Below are 16,426 nucleotides of genomic sequence, written 5' to 3'. Positions count from 1 at the left end.
AAGAGGTCAGTTGTAGCCACACGGTCGAGTGTTCGAAACCGCCGTAGTGCCCACCAAGCCTTTCATCCCTCAGGAGTCGATAAATTGATATCAGACGTGTCTGGGAGGATAAAAACACTGACTTGATCATCGGCTGGCCCCCGCAAGTCATTGTGTAGGCCAACACGCGTTCCAAAACCTCAACGAATACGAATTCCAGTAAAACGCGTTGGCGCATCCCGAGTGCATTGATACGCCAGTGACTTATCCTTTTTTCCGGGGGTTCCATTCCATTTCATTTTGCACTTCACGATCGTACTGAACGAAAAATCCTGGGCAACGCTCTGCGTCTACTGTAAGAATCTGCATAATTGGTGCCAACTCTTTTTAATGCTTTTTTCATGAAAATTCAGAATTTTTCGAATGACCATATTCATTAACATAAATATAGAAATCAAACGTGAATCGCCACCCACGCAATTTGCCCACGATCCATTTTCAACCGCTTTTTCGAACAAAAACAGAAATAAAGCAGTATAACTTCCTGTTAAATGAAAATGTTGAGTTAGGTGACGCAATAGTCGAAGCCAAGGAGGCCAACGGCAGCAATTTTGCCGCAAATTGGCTATTATTGGAAATTTTTACGATCCATAAGGATGGCATACGTCAGCCAGTTCTCAGTCAGTCTTTTAATAACTGACTGACATACATATAGGCCACTCATTAAAGGGTTTAGGTAGAAAATTCGACTTTACAGTTTACTACTTTTACTTTACTTTAAGTGTCGAGATTCATCACTTAGTTTTCTTTTGTCGTGGAATTATCAAGAAGCATAATCGCATAGATTTTTTCCTATTATAGGTGCACGAGTTTGCTTCCGCGGAACAGCTGAAGGAGTTCAGTCCTGTGATAAGTTTAGGACTCATTTTTATCCTCAGAAGCAGCCTCCGAGAAAATTTTAGCGCAATATTTTACCCATCGTTAAGTACGACTAGAAGGGTAGTTTTGGAATATAAAAGGCAGGGTGCGAACACGGTCTACAAGCTAAGGAATAAAAAAAACCAACGGGACTGAGGTGACCTGAGGTGTCAATGCACACGACGAGGCCGTCCATATTTTTGAAATTACAGGGTTGACGAAATGAGGCTGCGTAAAGTGGAGTATTGGAGTAACACTCGAATTAGTCAACAGTCGAATTTCCAGCACCCGCACGATCGATGGGAACCATCTCACCTATGAGGTGCATCATCATAAATCCTGCGGATGTCTCCACGTATGGGTAAACCAAAATCTCTGATTTCTGGATTTGTAGGTTTTGCAAGGCGTTTCAGGCTATGATATTTCAAATTATATTAGGATTCCTACCAACCACTGAAGCAAATCCAACTTCTAATACTTCGCCTAGAGGTTTTCTTTAGTGACGAAATTCATTGCGAACTCATAACCCCATCACCCATCCAAGCGAAAACTTTTAATTAGAAAAAAAAACATGAACATAACATGTGCGTAAGTGCTATGAAGCGTAACAGATACGGGTATGATTGGCAATAGACGACGTAAACAGCAAACAACCAGAGAAAACATGCTAAGCAGCAGTGTGAAAATGAAATAATGAGATCCTTGAATGAGTAAAATTGAGAAAAAAACAATGAGTTGAAAAGAAATCGTTTTCACGCCGCTAATGAGGCAAGCCCAGGCCTTATTGGAAACAAAACTTTCTTTCTCTGGTAGTTGTTAGAGAATGTCAATCTCTATGAAATCTTTTACTGACTCAAAAACAACAACGACTTCTTATCTGTGCAAAATGAAAATTAAAAGGATAGGAGGAAGAATTTTCTGGACGGCCATTCGAGAAATATTTTGGTAGACATTTTAAGAAACAATTCACGTGACTTATTTATCAGCATTTTCTTGAAACTATCAGAAAACTCCAGAGAATTATGCTTCTTTGAGCAAAAATAATAACATTCAGCAAATGTCTCGACAAATTGACTCGACACAAACCTTGTGCGCCTCCCGACAATGGATAAGCAGCTCTTCCACGCCCAAAGGGGTGGAATGTCCATCCCACTCCTTTAGGCGTGGAAGAGCTGCTTATCCATGGTCGGGAGGCGGTTACGGATCTTTAACGTTATCCAATAAATAGCGCGGTATTCTAAACTTTTTTCATTCTTCAAAATTAAGACGCGACGAAACTTTTTCGCCTAGACCGGATTCGTAATTATCCCCTACAATCCTCCATCATTTTTCCAGAATTCCTCCCTTAGATGTGAATTTGGGGAACTGAAATTAATGGAATATTCCAATGAACCTAATTATCGAAGTCGAGTGGTAGTAATGACTGTTCTGCCCACTGTTGATATCTTTCATCATTTTTTTTCGCAGGATTAGTCTTTATCCAAAAAAAAAAACAACGAAAAAATGAAAAAAAATTCAAAAAAAAATCAAAGAATTTTTGCTTGAAGTTTTATGTGGTGTTGTGAATTGAAATAAGTACAGATTTTTTTCCTCACTTTTAAATGCAATGGTCCTTATTTTTTTCTTCTTCCAACTTTCTGATAGAATTTGAATCGCTCTCTTCTTGAACAATCGACTAGTCTGGTGACAAAAAAAAAGCTTCTTCAATGTAATTGAAAAAAGTCCCATTATCTGCTGATAGTGATAACACCAATAGTTTTTAAAGGCATCACCCCACGAATCTGAGTTGGTACGGATTACCGGGGGAGTATTTGTATGCGGGATGGGAGACTATGGAGAGGGGGGTGATTCCGTCCATTTCTCCCTAATTGCCGTAAAAAAGGGCCCGGAAGATACGACTTCGAGCGTCCCGGCGCGCTATTTTCTACAACGAGTTCGATTGGAGCGCGCCAGCCTTGTGCACGCGCCGCACCTTCTGGACCCTTTTTTACGTTAACTAGGAAGAAATGGACGGAGTCACCCCCTCCCCATAATCTCAGATTCGTGGGGTGATGCTTTTAAATCGAGTTGACCTCACTAAAAGTTGCGTATCTCAGCAAAATATGTAATAGACATTTATCTGGTGGTTCTGACGTGATTTTGCTGGGCCGAAACTGCTTTAACAGTAACCTGGCAGCCAAAATGTTGTCTATTGTAATGAACAAGTGAGGAATTAAGCAGGAAGTGCATACCTTAAGAACAAAGTTCCGAAAAAACTAGTAATTTTTATACAAATCTCTGGATCCTCTGGATTGTTGGTGATTCTTCCATTTTATAAAAATCGTCTCATATTTTCCCTAACTCTAGTTGGTCATGACATTCTAGAGAGCTGTCGCAGCAGAATGAAAACGGATTCCATAGATCGCACAGGTATCTATTGCTGCTCGCTTGTGAATTACTTGTAACGACATCCGAGGAAAAATAACTGGTCGCACTTATTATTAACTTTTATGACGATAAAGATACTACAACTTTTCAGCTGTTCTACATAGATTGCTAGTCACATCTATAAATATTGTGCCCTCTTTTAGTACTTATCAAAAGAAGTAAACGATCATTTGTTATCCACCACAAAATCCATGTTTTTTTTTCTTGAAATGTCGTTTACGAACGAAAAATGTATCTCGGAAAGGTGGATAAAATTATTATAATGTTATTATTATCGGAGTGTCAGGCGATTATTAAAACAACATAATGACGGCGCTATTATCTACGTCCTTCATGAGATTTTCCAGGAGTTCGCCATGCAAATACTTTTCCTGATGTTATTAAAGTTATTTATGATAAAGAGAAGAGAGAAGAGCAATTCAGACTTGAATTGTCATCTCCATCATTTTTGCGGGAAGAATTAGGATAATAAAAGTGCAGTTCCGAGAAATATGCTGAAACTTGCAAGATTGAAGTCCAAGACCGGCTGAAGGCGGCGGCAAAGCAAAGGAGGTGTGAATATTTTACAAAATGTTACAAAAAATTTAAGTTCGGTCTAGTATTGAAAAAGTAAACACTTTATTGTAAAGCTGAAATCCAGAAAAAGTCCTACTGAACTAACTAAAAGAAATACATTTGATTGTGATTTTTTTTCAGTTTTTTTTTTCTTAATTTGAGAAACTACAGATAAAATATATAATCCAATGAGTTCTATACATATATAATTAAAAATTTTAGCATGGGAACCTGACCTCAGTTTCGCCCCCGGTTCCCATCTAAACTTAGAAAATCAAGGCAGACTACGATTCGCTACTTTCTCACGTGGGTTCTGGGTGATTGCGGCACGTATCCTTCGGAAAGTTTCTCACGACAACTACAAAATCAGCGATGGAGACTGGAATTACTCTCTCGATTGCGTTTCTTGGAAACGCACCAGGAATTAGTGTCACGGTAATGATGGCCAAAGATTCCAGGGCGAGGACGTCCATAATCCGAGATTCTGTGCTCACTGACGAGCACATCTTAAGAATACAGTGCAAATCTCAGTGCCATTTAAACTTCCGTGAACGTGAAACACAGAAAACAGAAAAACAATCCGGAAAATACAAAGTGCATTCCCAATCAAATCATTCGAGTGGGAAAATCGCGGTTGTTTAAATAAAAATAATAAAATAATAAAACGAAGATAGCATAAAATAAAATATTGATAAGTAATTAATAATAAGCAGTGATAAAATTATTAATAAAAAGAAATTAAATATAAACAAATGAGGTTTTTCTTTTTGCTCTGTGGAAAACCAGATAAAATCGCTTCCCAAACTCTCTATAGGCGTTTCTGTGACCTTTCAATCGCTGTTAACATGGATTTCTCGGAAAAAAACCGTTTTGCTGAAATTAACCTGCAAAAGAAGAAACGGCTGAGAAATAGAAGGAACGGTCCCTATTAGAAAAGTACAGTAAATAGCAAGTTGCTTGTCGAAAATTACACTGGTGTCTTGAGAAAGACTCCGTAAATAACCGTATTTAGTAGTTTCGAGGATGAGTTTGTTACGTGAACCACCACCAGTACAGAAGTGAAGTGCCCTTCGGTCGTCTCATCTTACCTCACTCAAGAAGTGCCAAATTTTTTGTCTTAGTCAGGATGTTTGGCGATAATCACACCACAGCTGTCAATGTTTTTAGCGTCTCATGTTTCAACGCCAGTTGCACGTGCAAAGGTGTACGAACCAGGAAAAATTTTCCTAGCAGTTGGCGAGAATCATACAAAAAAAACTGTGGCGGAAGCTGAAAACCCTAAAACTCCTGCTCAAAATCTTATCCCCCGATAAGAGCTGAGTCTTAAAGTGAGTCAAAAAGTCAAAGCTTCACGGTTGGTTAGCTTCAACAATAAACTCTAGTGGTGTCTTTTATTGCTTTTTAAAGGCAACGTATCACTAAATTACGGAACGGGAAATAAGGTACGGAAATCCCAGAGAAAACGTCGAGTTCTGATTGAAGTTTATGGGAACGAGCCTTGCCCCGCTCAATTCCTTCTAGTCGTCCTTTGAAAAAACTTGGTAGCTGCTTTAGCTCCTTTAGAACGTCCCTCTATGTACACATTCCGGTCCACTCATTGGTTTTAGTACAATAGGACGGTGACGAGACCTCACCAGTGTTCGACCGTTCGCTCGTAGACGCGGCGCGTGCCCAAAGGGTGACGCGACGCAACCGATTTTGTAGGGAAAAACGCCATCTTCCACGCGTTTTATACGACGATTAGGGGAAGTTGAACGGAACCACGCTGGGTTCCGTAACCTTCAACCCAAACTCTAGGTTTTTCCTGAGGTTTCCGCAGTTTGTCACTATCGTGATACGTTACTTTTAAGCATAGTTGCTATGTGGGCAAAAATACATATTAAAAACATCCCATGATGCTGTGAATTAAAATGAAAAAATTTCTTTTGGTTGAAATGTGCTCTTCCTCATTTTCTACCGCCCTCTTTTATCAGCTGATAGACGTTCGGTGCTGCTCTCCCAGAACTCAGAACAAGTTGATAACGAAAAACACTTCTCCAATCAAAAAAAAATCACATTATTTATGTTGAACTGAGCATTTTTCAGTTATTGAACGGCGAAGGATTAGTGCTGTGAAGTGAAGTCCAAAAAGATGTAAAAGAAAACGTTATGCCTCAAAAAACTCGCAACAGAGTATGTTTGTGGTTTAAAGTTGTAATTACACCCGGAAGGATTATAATATTGCTCCTATATTGTGCCCCAAAATCTGTCGGTGTCGTTCCAAGTAAGCACGAATGAATTTAGAAATGTAATAAACAATAAACAGAACATTTAGGATAAATTTTATTGCGATTGAAAATTGTTGAAGTCGTTGAAGGTATCCACTGAAGGTATCCACCAAATAACAACTAATTAAGTCCTTCAGAAACAACGAACGTTCCGAAAAATAATTTTGAAGAGAGGGTGAGAAAAAAATGACGTTTTTTAGAAAATAATGATTATGTTCTCTTCAAGACTCTCAGTATTACAAAGCAGTGAAGCTTTCAAAGCTGAGAAGAAGGAACTGGAGAAATGGTTGTGTTTTACTACTGTTCACCTCAAATTTCCTCTCACTTCAGCCTTAGCTTCAGCCAAGAAAAACAGGTAAAATTCTGCCGTTGAAATTCGAAACATCAGCAAAATTTAACCTGATAGCATACTTTCAGCGTTTCTGATAAGGGTGTTGGATTACGGAAAAGAAAAAGAAAGCGAGGTTTGACTCAGATCCGTGGAGGAGTCGCCAAGTCCGCGGATTCTCTCGTAGCGCATCGTCGACTTATTGAGTCAACGTCAAGTATGATTTTGCTTGGACCAATCCGAACGGACAACTCGGGTGTCTTCATCTCTGATCAGAAGAAGTCAACGCAAAATTTTTTTTTCGGGATTCAAACAAGAACTAAAGGACTAAAACTTGAATTTTTTAAAGAGTGTAAAGAACGCGCTACAGAATTCTATATGTTATGCTTCAAAATCAAAAAAGGAAATATTTCTTCGTAGCAAATCTGATGCACGAACAATACCGTAATTTTTTAATCCTCTGCTGCATGATTTATGTAGGTACTGTAGCTTTTCGAATTCCGCAAACGTCATATGGGATCTTCTGAGATGATAATCAAGAATGTAGAAATATTTCTGCACTCAACCACCGCTAGGACCACATTGTGTGTGTGGTAGGACTAATTTTTGCATTCAGTGCTAAGTTTTTCTCTACACATCCTCCGGAACAGGTCTCGAAGCGATCCTTTTTCGTTGCATTCCCTTGTTTTGAGAGAAAACCTACTTTAGTATAAATCCATACCTTCTACTTACACTTTTACTTACTCTTTACTTTTTTTCACTCACATTCATATATACAAAGTAAGATTGATATTATTATATGTTTATATGTAAATTTTTAAATTTATTTATATGTTTGTGTTACTTATATGTATGTTTATATGTTATATGTTAATATTCTGATCATCTGATCACTCATAAAATCTGATCACTTGTTTTGGGCCTTAAAATAAACCTCAGTGAGAAATTGAATTAACACCTTATCTTACAATTTCGCATTGTGAATCTCCCGATGCGATCGACGTTACGATGATCGCCATCAGTCTCTCGAAAAAAAAAACAACGTCTGGAAATTCGCACATTTTCGTGTGAGATTCACAATGCGAACGCTCCGACGACCTCAACAGATGGCGTGCCCCATCAAATTATGATAAGTATCCTAAAGTACAGCTCTACCGCAGGGCGCTTATGTTGATCGCCATCAGTCTTTCAAAAAAAAACAGTATTCAGAAGCAAATGTTCGAGCAAAGAAGGGGGAAATTTTCGAGGTTTTAGGGTGAAAGCTGTGGAATAGCGTCCGGAAATTCTCATATTTCCGTGTGATTGTGTGGCGTAGTAAAATAGGATAATATGGTGGTGAATTGGGCCACTCTGTTGGATTCTTCGTCAAAAATTTCTGAACTTGCTCGTCAATGTCAAGACCAGGTAACTTGCATACTATTATAGAATCTCTTTCAGATTCTGAAGAAACAAACTAATCTTTTTGGAATTTGAATTTTGTCAACTGGATTCATTCTATATCGAATTAGTAACCACAGACCAACCACGAGTTGCTTTAGACTCTGGCTTGTGCTTTTGCGAAATTCCGTGCATGTTAACCTTGTTCTTACTTACGGCACCGTATCATGTCCAATGGGCTTTCTTTGAATTTCCTATAATTTATTCTTTCTGCAACTCACAAGTCTACTGTTTAGATATGTAATTAAAAATTTTATTCACATCTCAATTAATCACATTTACATTACCATTGCTCTCATCTTAATAATTTATCCGGTTTACGTTGTGGAGAAAAATCTACTCCGATTTTTCTCCACAACGTAAACCAATAAATTACTTAACCTGTGAATTATACTAGTTGTGATTGCCACATTTTCGTTTTTTTCTTTTATTTCGAAAAAAAAATTATTTATTTGAGTGTAAAAGTAAAGGAATGGGTGTATACAGTGAGAAACAGAAAACGAGAAACCAACAGCTATTTTCACTCAGCTACATCGCCGCAAATTAGAAAAATTTCTTCGTGCTGAAAATTGGGAAGATCTTTCTCAAGAGGAGATAAAACCAAGGAAGCAGAGTCGTAAATCACGAGAGGTTTTTTGCTGATCCTAGGCAAAAATTCATACAACTTTCCTGCTTGCATTGCGCATTTATGCTACATATTTGTTGAAAACAACGCTCAGCGCTTCAGAACGGATGGAAATAGCGTATGCACGTGGTTGGCAATGACGACAAAACCTGAATAGTTCATCGTATGTACAATATGTGCACTACACCTACGGATACGGTAGCTATCGTATATTCTTAGAAGTTGACAATCTTCGATTCTGAAGGTTGAATTCTCTATAGAAGTGTTAAACTCGTTGGCGTATCAATCCGCTTGGGATGCACCAACGCGTTTTGACTGCAATTCAAAATCGTTGAAGTTTTATGAACTCGTATATGAACTTTATTATAATCACTATTTATTTATATTTATTTTTTATCATTTATTATTACTTATTTTATTCTCTATGGAACTCTGAAATTGCTGCCATATCCTTGATATTCTTCGCCTAATCCTAGTGAGATTCACGCACGCTGAAACATTTAAAATAATTACGCCCCAAAACAAAGCTAACATAAAGCTAGAAATGAGAAATAATTGAAAATTAAAGAAATGGAGCGGGAAATAATGAAAATGAGATAATGAAACATAGAAATCAGAAATAATGAAAATTCAGCCACTGATAGCTTGAAGTGGGGAAGTTTTGGATGAGAAACAACATCTCGAAGAAAAATTACATATCTTAATGAAAACGAGACGAAAGAAATCTTCAACCTTAAGGAAGAAGAATAGTAAAACAAAAAAGTAAACTACGACGTGCCTTGTGAAGAATGGATAATAAATATGAATTTTATAAATATAATATTATAATTTTATATTTTTTATTGTATTATTTGTACCATATATTTTAGATTTATTATTATATTTTTTTTTCAATATGAGACAATCGAGTTCAGGTTGTGGAGAATCACAGTCTGAGGTTAAACCTTATAAGGATTCACAGTAACATTCGTTATAATATGAGGTGAAGGAGTTTTCCGAACATTTCTGTACAAAGGTGTTGGTCGAGCAGTGGGGTGATTGTCTTTTTTTTCTGCTCACAGGAATCGAAATTTAAACATGTAGTTCTACCTTTGCGTAGTAATATGGGATTCTTTTTTCTATCTCATATACTGACTATTCCAAATAAATTGTCCTCCATAATCATAATCTTCTTCAAACTAACATGCCAAAGAAAAAAAAACAAGAAAGAAGAAAAGAGACTGTGAAGTTTATGAAGCGCGAATAGAGAGAGACGACAAATGACTCTTGATTCGCATTCAAATTCCGCGCTCACCTCTGTGAAGCATGAAATAAGCCTTATTGCGGAGTTCACTGATCCTTCAGAATCCTTGAATTCCGCGCCATTCACAGCTTCTGATCTAATTTTGAGCATTCCTTTTGCTTCACCTGCGTGACAGAAAAGACTGCGAAACACACATCGAGAATCTAGTGAAAATAGAAAGAGCACACTATTTCTCGCTTTTTCTTTTCGCCTCAATCTTATACCCGTGAAAATAAAGGAAAAAAAATTGTGAGAGAACTGCTGGAGTTAGGAAAAAGCAGCAAATTAGCGGAAATATCATCAAAAAGCAAACCCAAGAAATTGTAACTTTTAGTACTGGCGCAAGGAATTGGAAAAATCAAAGATAGTCCAATTACCATAACGCACTGAGCGTTCTGACGTTTTTGAAGCATTGCCCCTGTTTATCCGGATTAGCATTAAACATAAAATTGGCTTAAAGGAGCCGAATATCCTTGTCTAAGTAGAGCAAATGAGTGCCTTGGTCTTTTTTGGAAACACGCTTTGAATGAAAATAAAAGAGCCTCGAACACAACTTCGACGAGCAATTAAAATACGAAGTTCTACGCTTTTTTATCATTAGCTCCGAATTTTTTTCCAATTCCATTTGTAAGCATTCCGTTCTACCATGGCCCATAAAGAAGACTTCTTATGAAGAATCGATGACGCAACGCACGCAAAGTTCTTCAATGTGAAAATGTGCAAATAGCTGCTTAGTTTGTAGGAAACGCAACCAATGGTTCAGAGATTCAGACAAATAATAAATTAAACTATGTGTGCAGACGAATGTATGGTGTCTTGCTGTAAACTGCTTACACTCCGAGCCTAAATCTGGCAGGAACACGTAAATAAGTGAACGAAGCATATTTGTCTAAAATTCAAGAGAACACTTGTTTCTACGAGGGGCTCTCGAGATGCGGGAAAAAAACTACGACGAAAACAGAAAATTGTTGTCTTTGGATGCGTGAATAGACAAATATTCGAAACGTTGATATGCTGTAATTCATAAGAAATCTAATACCTAGAGTATTAAGGAAGTGAAGAAGAAGCGAAAAATAGCAATGAATGAGACAAAAAAAAAGCAAGAAATAAAAACGAAGGAAACATTCTAAAGAAAATCGTCCGGAGAGAGAGGAAGTCAACTAAGGAAAACAGGCAAAAAAAAATATTTGAAGTAGTCTTTCCAGATAGCAGCGCCTAGAAAGAGTCAAAAATCAGGGACATTTGCTGCGCAAAAAGAAAGAGGTTGATTTTCGCAGAGCTCGCATCGAAAAGGAATAGAAGGCGGGCAATTAAAGGCGGTATATTACGAATCTGAGGTGGCACGGACTTCAGGTGGAGTATTCGTATACGGGATAGTAGATTATGGAGACGGGGGTTATTCCGTCCATTTCTTCCTAATTCCCGTAAAAACCGGCCCAGAAGATGTGGCGCGTGCAAAAGGCTGGCGCGCTCCAATCGAACTCTTTCTAGAAAACAGCGCGCCAGAACGCCCGAAGCCGTATCGTCCGGGCCGTTTTTTACGGCAATTAGGAAGAAATGGACGGAATCACTCTTCTCTCAATAATCTACGATCCCATAAACGAATACTCCACCTGAGATCCGTACCACCTCAGATTCGTTGGGTGATGCCTTTAATATTCTACTGCAAGAAGAGGTCATAAGCAAGATGAGGTAAGACTGAAAATATCATTTATATATGTATCATATTTATTTGTATTAATGTTTACTGACCATTTCTTTTTTCTCGGGTGACTGAAATTCAAGGATGAATCTCTGGAATATTTACAGATTTTCACGTATTTTATGGAGGTTCGAACACCATGAGCACTATGAAAACGTATTTTTACCCGCTTAGGCGGCGTGCCTGCAAAAATTGCATCCCATGACATATATATACGTCATAAGGGCTGAAGGGCTCGAAGAATTCTGCCGTTGCTTCTTTTGTTCTGTTCTGTTTCTTACTTATTAAGCTATTAATTCAATAGTTTAATTAATTTAATTTAAAAATTCAATGAATTATTCAATTATTTAATATTTGTATTTGTATCGCCATCAAAAGATACAGTCACCAAGCATTCCAAGAATTTATCTTCTCTTTGCTAGAAAAAATTTCCAATATTTGCTGATCTGAATACAATTGTCTCCAAGGTAACGATTCTCCTTTAAGTACACTTTTCATTTAGTTTTTTTTTTCACTGCTACAGCTATTACATGTCAACCACGTAATGTTTTCGAAAATAGGATTCATCTATTCTCAAATTCTATTCTCTATCCCAATGAGCTCCTGGCTCTACCGTTGCCGAAAATTCTGTTCCTTGTCGAACTCTACAGCAAAAAAATCATTGAATAACCGCAAAAATAGTTAGATTAGTTATTTCGTAATAGATCATTTCCTTGAAAAATAAAACAAACAACAATTTTCAAGGAACGCATAAGGGACGCTCTGAATTTCCGTCACAAATCCATCCATGAATACTATAAAGTGTCTACTATTGACCTCGTGCTGTTTGTAATACTATGTGAACCATAGGATTGTCCTACTTGCAACCCAACCTTAACCCTATCCAAACATCGACACTTAAGGATACTGCAGAGTGCGTGAATTTCATTAAAAATAAAAAATCGAAAAATTAATCAAAAATTTAATTCCTACAAACTAACCTCTTAAGGCCATTCTAGAAGAAAACAAACTTTTTGACTAATGGAAAAGGATTTTGTATAAACTTCGCAGACTTATTCAAATACTTTCACTTTCTCAGGAAAAAATAGTGCAAAATATTAATAGCAGAACGAAAAGAGTAAGGGAAACGTTTTCCGCATACTGTTAAGGGAGGTATCCAGACACAATGCGTAGATCTCATTCGCTTTGGTGACACTCTATAAGTGTTTCGGTGTTTCACCGCTACTCGGTGACACAGGTCAGTTTGTTTTCCTTTTGAAGCTCTTGCGTGTTGTACTTAGGACACTGTCGAGGCTTGGCAAAGAGAGAGGAGGAGTTTGATGGGATATGAATGGCATTAAAGACCTCGAACCATTTTCAGGCCTTTGATAAAGAAGACTTCGTCGAAACGTCAGGCCAATAATAACGTTCCACCAAAACTTCGTTGGCAAAACAAGAAAACATAAATCCGGAAACAAGCAACGTTCAAATTTACGTATTAATAAGTACAAGTATGGCGTACTGCTGTGGTAGAAGGAGCAGTTATGGCTGCATGTACGGCTCGAAATTGCCCTAAGCCGACAAGCATTCCACCGGATAGATGAATTTGTACCAAATTCGTCTGGGAGGACAAAAACACTGACCAGATGCATCGGCTGATCAGTGCAAGTCGTTGTAAAGCTGTAATGCTTTCGAGTTCAATTAAGAATCTTTTGAAGATCATAGACCTCGAAAGATTCTGAATTGAACTCGAAAGCGTTGTCTCACAAGAAAAGAACGCCTGAGACCTCCTGTTTCGATATTCACGACTTGAAAGTCACGAGCTAAACCGAGAGGTGTCGCTCTAAAGCCACAATTGTAAAATCGAACTCCATAAAACATTCTTGGATTATCTTAGAAGGGTTATAAATCCTACAACTTTACGAAAAGAAAATTGCAAACCGTTGAGCTGGTGCTCTGCCAGAGCGAGCAATTGCCACATTCGCCCACCTTTATGCGATATCGGATGAGCCGTTAACGACTTTTACAATGGAAAAACCTAACCGGCTAATGGATGAATTCCAGACGGGAAATATGATTCGATTAGTCCAGAAATCTCACAAATCACTCACGAGAAATTATAGCTTTGTGGATCTTTCAAGATGGAGAGAAGATACTTTCCCTAGGAATGCGCAAATGCGTTGAACTGGTTGTCATAGAATACCTTTCATAATATTGACTCAAAAATTAAGATAAGATGAATCGGCATTAAAAAAAATCAGAAAATAACTTTCGAAGCAAAGGAAATGCTCTTTCAAGTAACGTGTTGTATATCGCTAAACTCTTTTTTTTTCTCTGCACAAGTTTAAATTTAAAAAAAAACGTCATGATTGTGCAACAACCTGAAAATAGAGGTGTGTAATCTTTTAAGCGGAGCCAAACTGTAAGTATAATAATTAGGCTAAGATGAAGCAGAATTTTAAACTTCCGAATAATTTCTATCCTAAGAAATATTGCTTTTTGGTGTTACTTTATCATGGAGAACATCTCCATTCTCGTTTATGTGAAACCGAAACTGAAACCGTTTGAATGTCCGGCAAAAGCCGGACTTCAGACTTTCGGTGGTGATCGCTTTGCTCGCCTTTCCTGATCAATGAAAATCGATAATAGTGGCATTTTCTGCAAAATTAGAACTATGGTTCTCTAACAATGCTTTCTTTCCCTTTTTTATAATAAATGAACGTGGAAGATTTCATAGTTTTCATTGTTAACGCGTCAGCTCACATTTTGAGATTATTCAAACTTCAGCTTCAAACCCTCCTTCGATACCAACATAATGTAGACCCAATTTGAAAGTATTACGCGAAATATGGGTTTTCCTCCTGTTTCTCGTCGCCGTGTCCAAGATAAAGCAAAACGTGAAAAATACAACTTTTATTTTTTCCACGACGACTTATCGGCTTCCGGTTAATGTCTTCAGGAATTGCTGTGTAGCAAGCATACATGTGTCTCCAAATCATCACTTGGCCTGCGAAAACATCGATAAAAAGGGAACAGCCCTCTCGGGGAAATTACGATGAGTCAAAGCGAAGTAAATTAAAATTGTTTATTAGCAGTAGATCAGTTGAATGGCAAATTTTTACTTAATTGCGTCTCTTAGCGAGCTATTGAGAATTTTCTGTCCACCGTTAGTTTTTGCAATTTTCCAGTTCTTTTTTTTTCAAACCTTTCAAAAAATGCTAAAAATTTGATTTCATGAATGTTTACGAACTTTGGAAGAATTTTATTTTTCTTCATCGATAATGACGTACTTTTCCTGGATACACTTTCGTCTCCGTACCAAACAGCTTGTTGTCTTCCCTATACGAAAATTCTTTCGGCGCACAGTTGATTTGTCTTGCAGAAACATCAATTTACGCTACCAGCCGTAATACGGGAACAAGTAGTGTGTCCCTAATGCATATCTAGAGTAGCACGATAGAGGCACTGTACGTGCTAGAACGAAACGTATTAGGTTTCCTTATCTCAACTGCGTGGCGCACTACGCTACTCACAACTAGGACCACCAGGAAAGAAGCGATACTCTTTAAAATTCCCGAAATTTAACAATGGATGAGTGAATTCGCGGAAGCTCTTTGCCGTAATTTTGATACACAAAAAGGAAGTCTCATTCCACGAAGATAGCAAGTTTCACTAAGGAGTCATTAGTGAAATTCTTAAGTGTTTTTTTCCGTCTCCAAAAAATACTAGCAATGTACAGTGGTATGCATGAACATTAAAAAAAGCGATGATGAGTGATGGTACGGCACAGACAAACCCTTTAATTTGTCATAAAATGAAAATTTTGAAAGAAATATTGACATACCATTCAATTTTTCATTTTGAGTTCCATCCAAAAAGCGGAGAATTGTTGAATGAAGCGCAAAATTCCGTCGTATGTTTGTTAAGTAGACAATTATTGCAACGTAACATAGCCTGAGGTCATGGTTGGGAAGTAATCAAGGATTGACACATCCATATTTTATCAAAACACGAAGAAATTATTGTGAACAACCATATAGAATTGTCAAATTTATATACTGCGCGGATCTGATTATTGCCTTAAACTATTGATAGATTTGCTCTCAAGGGACAAGGTACGGTACGGTTCATCAGATTTTCTAGGAATTACAGATTGAAATGGATTTTCTGCATTTTACTTTATATCAAAATACTATGTCGAAATTAAGATTATACGAGATTCTTCTAAATTACCCGGCTGAAAGTAACACACTAATTTGCATAAGTAACGTAAATATTTACGGCGCGTACGTATGTAAGAGTCATCGAGTACATGTCACGCTAATGATTTGATGAGAAATCACTTTTCACACCAAACTTGAATTACAACAAAAGAAGCAGTTTTGCACAGCACAATACAACGCCGACATTTCTTAGCTTGAAATGTGAGGCTTTACGGTAGGAAGAAAGTTTTGATGTTAAAAAATTGTCAAAAAAAGGGGAAATGGGAATGAGAAAGGACATTCGGAGAAATGCATGAACACGTACATGCGCAACGAAAATCCAACAACAACAACGGCTCACTCTTCCATCATCATTCCATTATCGTACTGGATGACAACACCAGATGCGTCCCAACCGAATGGAAAATGGAGAACGCGAATGTGTGCTGCGAATCGTCCTATGCAGAACCTCGTTCTAAGATACGCTGCTGATGAGAGGAAAAGCAATTTCGGTTAAAAGTAAATTTCGGGTCGTTGAGAACGGAATCGTCGCATGGAACGAGTTCAGACAATTTTAGTGTAATGCGTTCTTTTGTTATGCGCAGGTCAACATAATCAACAACGAAAACATTGACCTTTTTGCGGATAGAATCAAAATCAAACATAACGAGATATCCAGAGAAATTTCTCAATTGAATTTTTCAAAACAGACTAAGTTACTTCCC

Source organism: Necator americanus, chromosome II (genome assembly GCF_031761385.1).
Source record: "Necator americanus strain Aroian chromosome II, whole genome shotgun sequence".
NCBI classification, from domain to species: domain Eukaryota; kingdom Metazoa; phylum Nematoda; class Chromadorea; order Rhabditida; family Ancylostomatidae; genus Necator; species Necator americanus.
Note: the sequence above shows the minus strand (reverse complement) of the source record.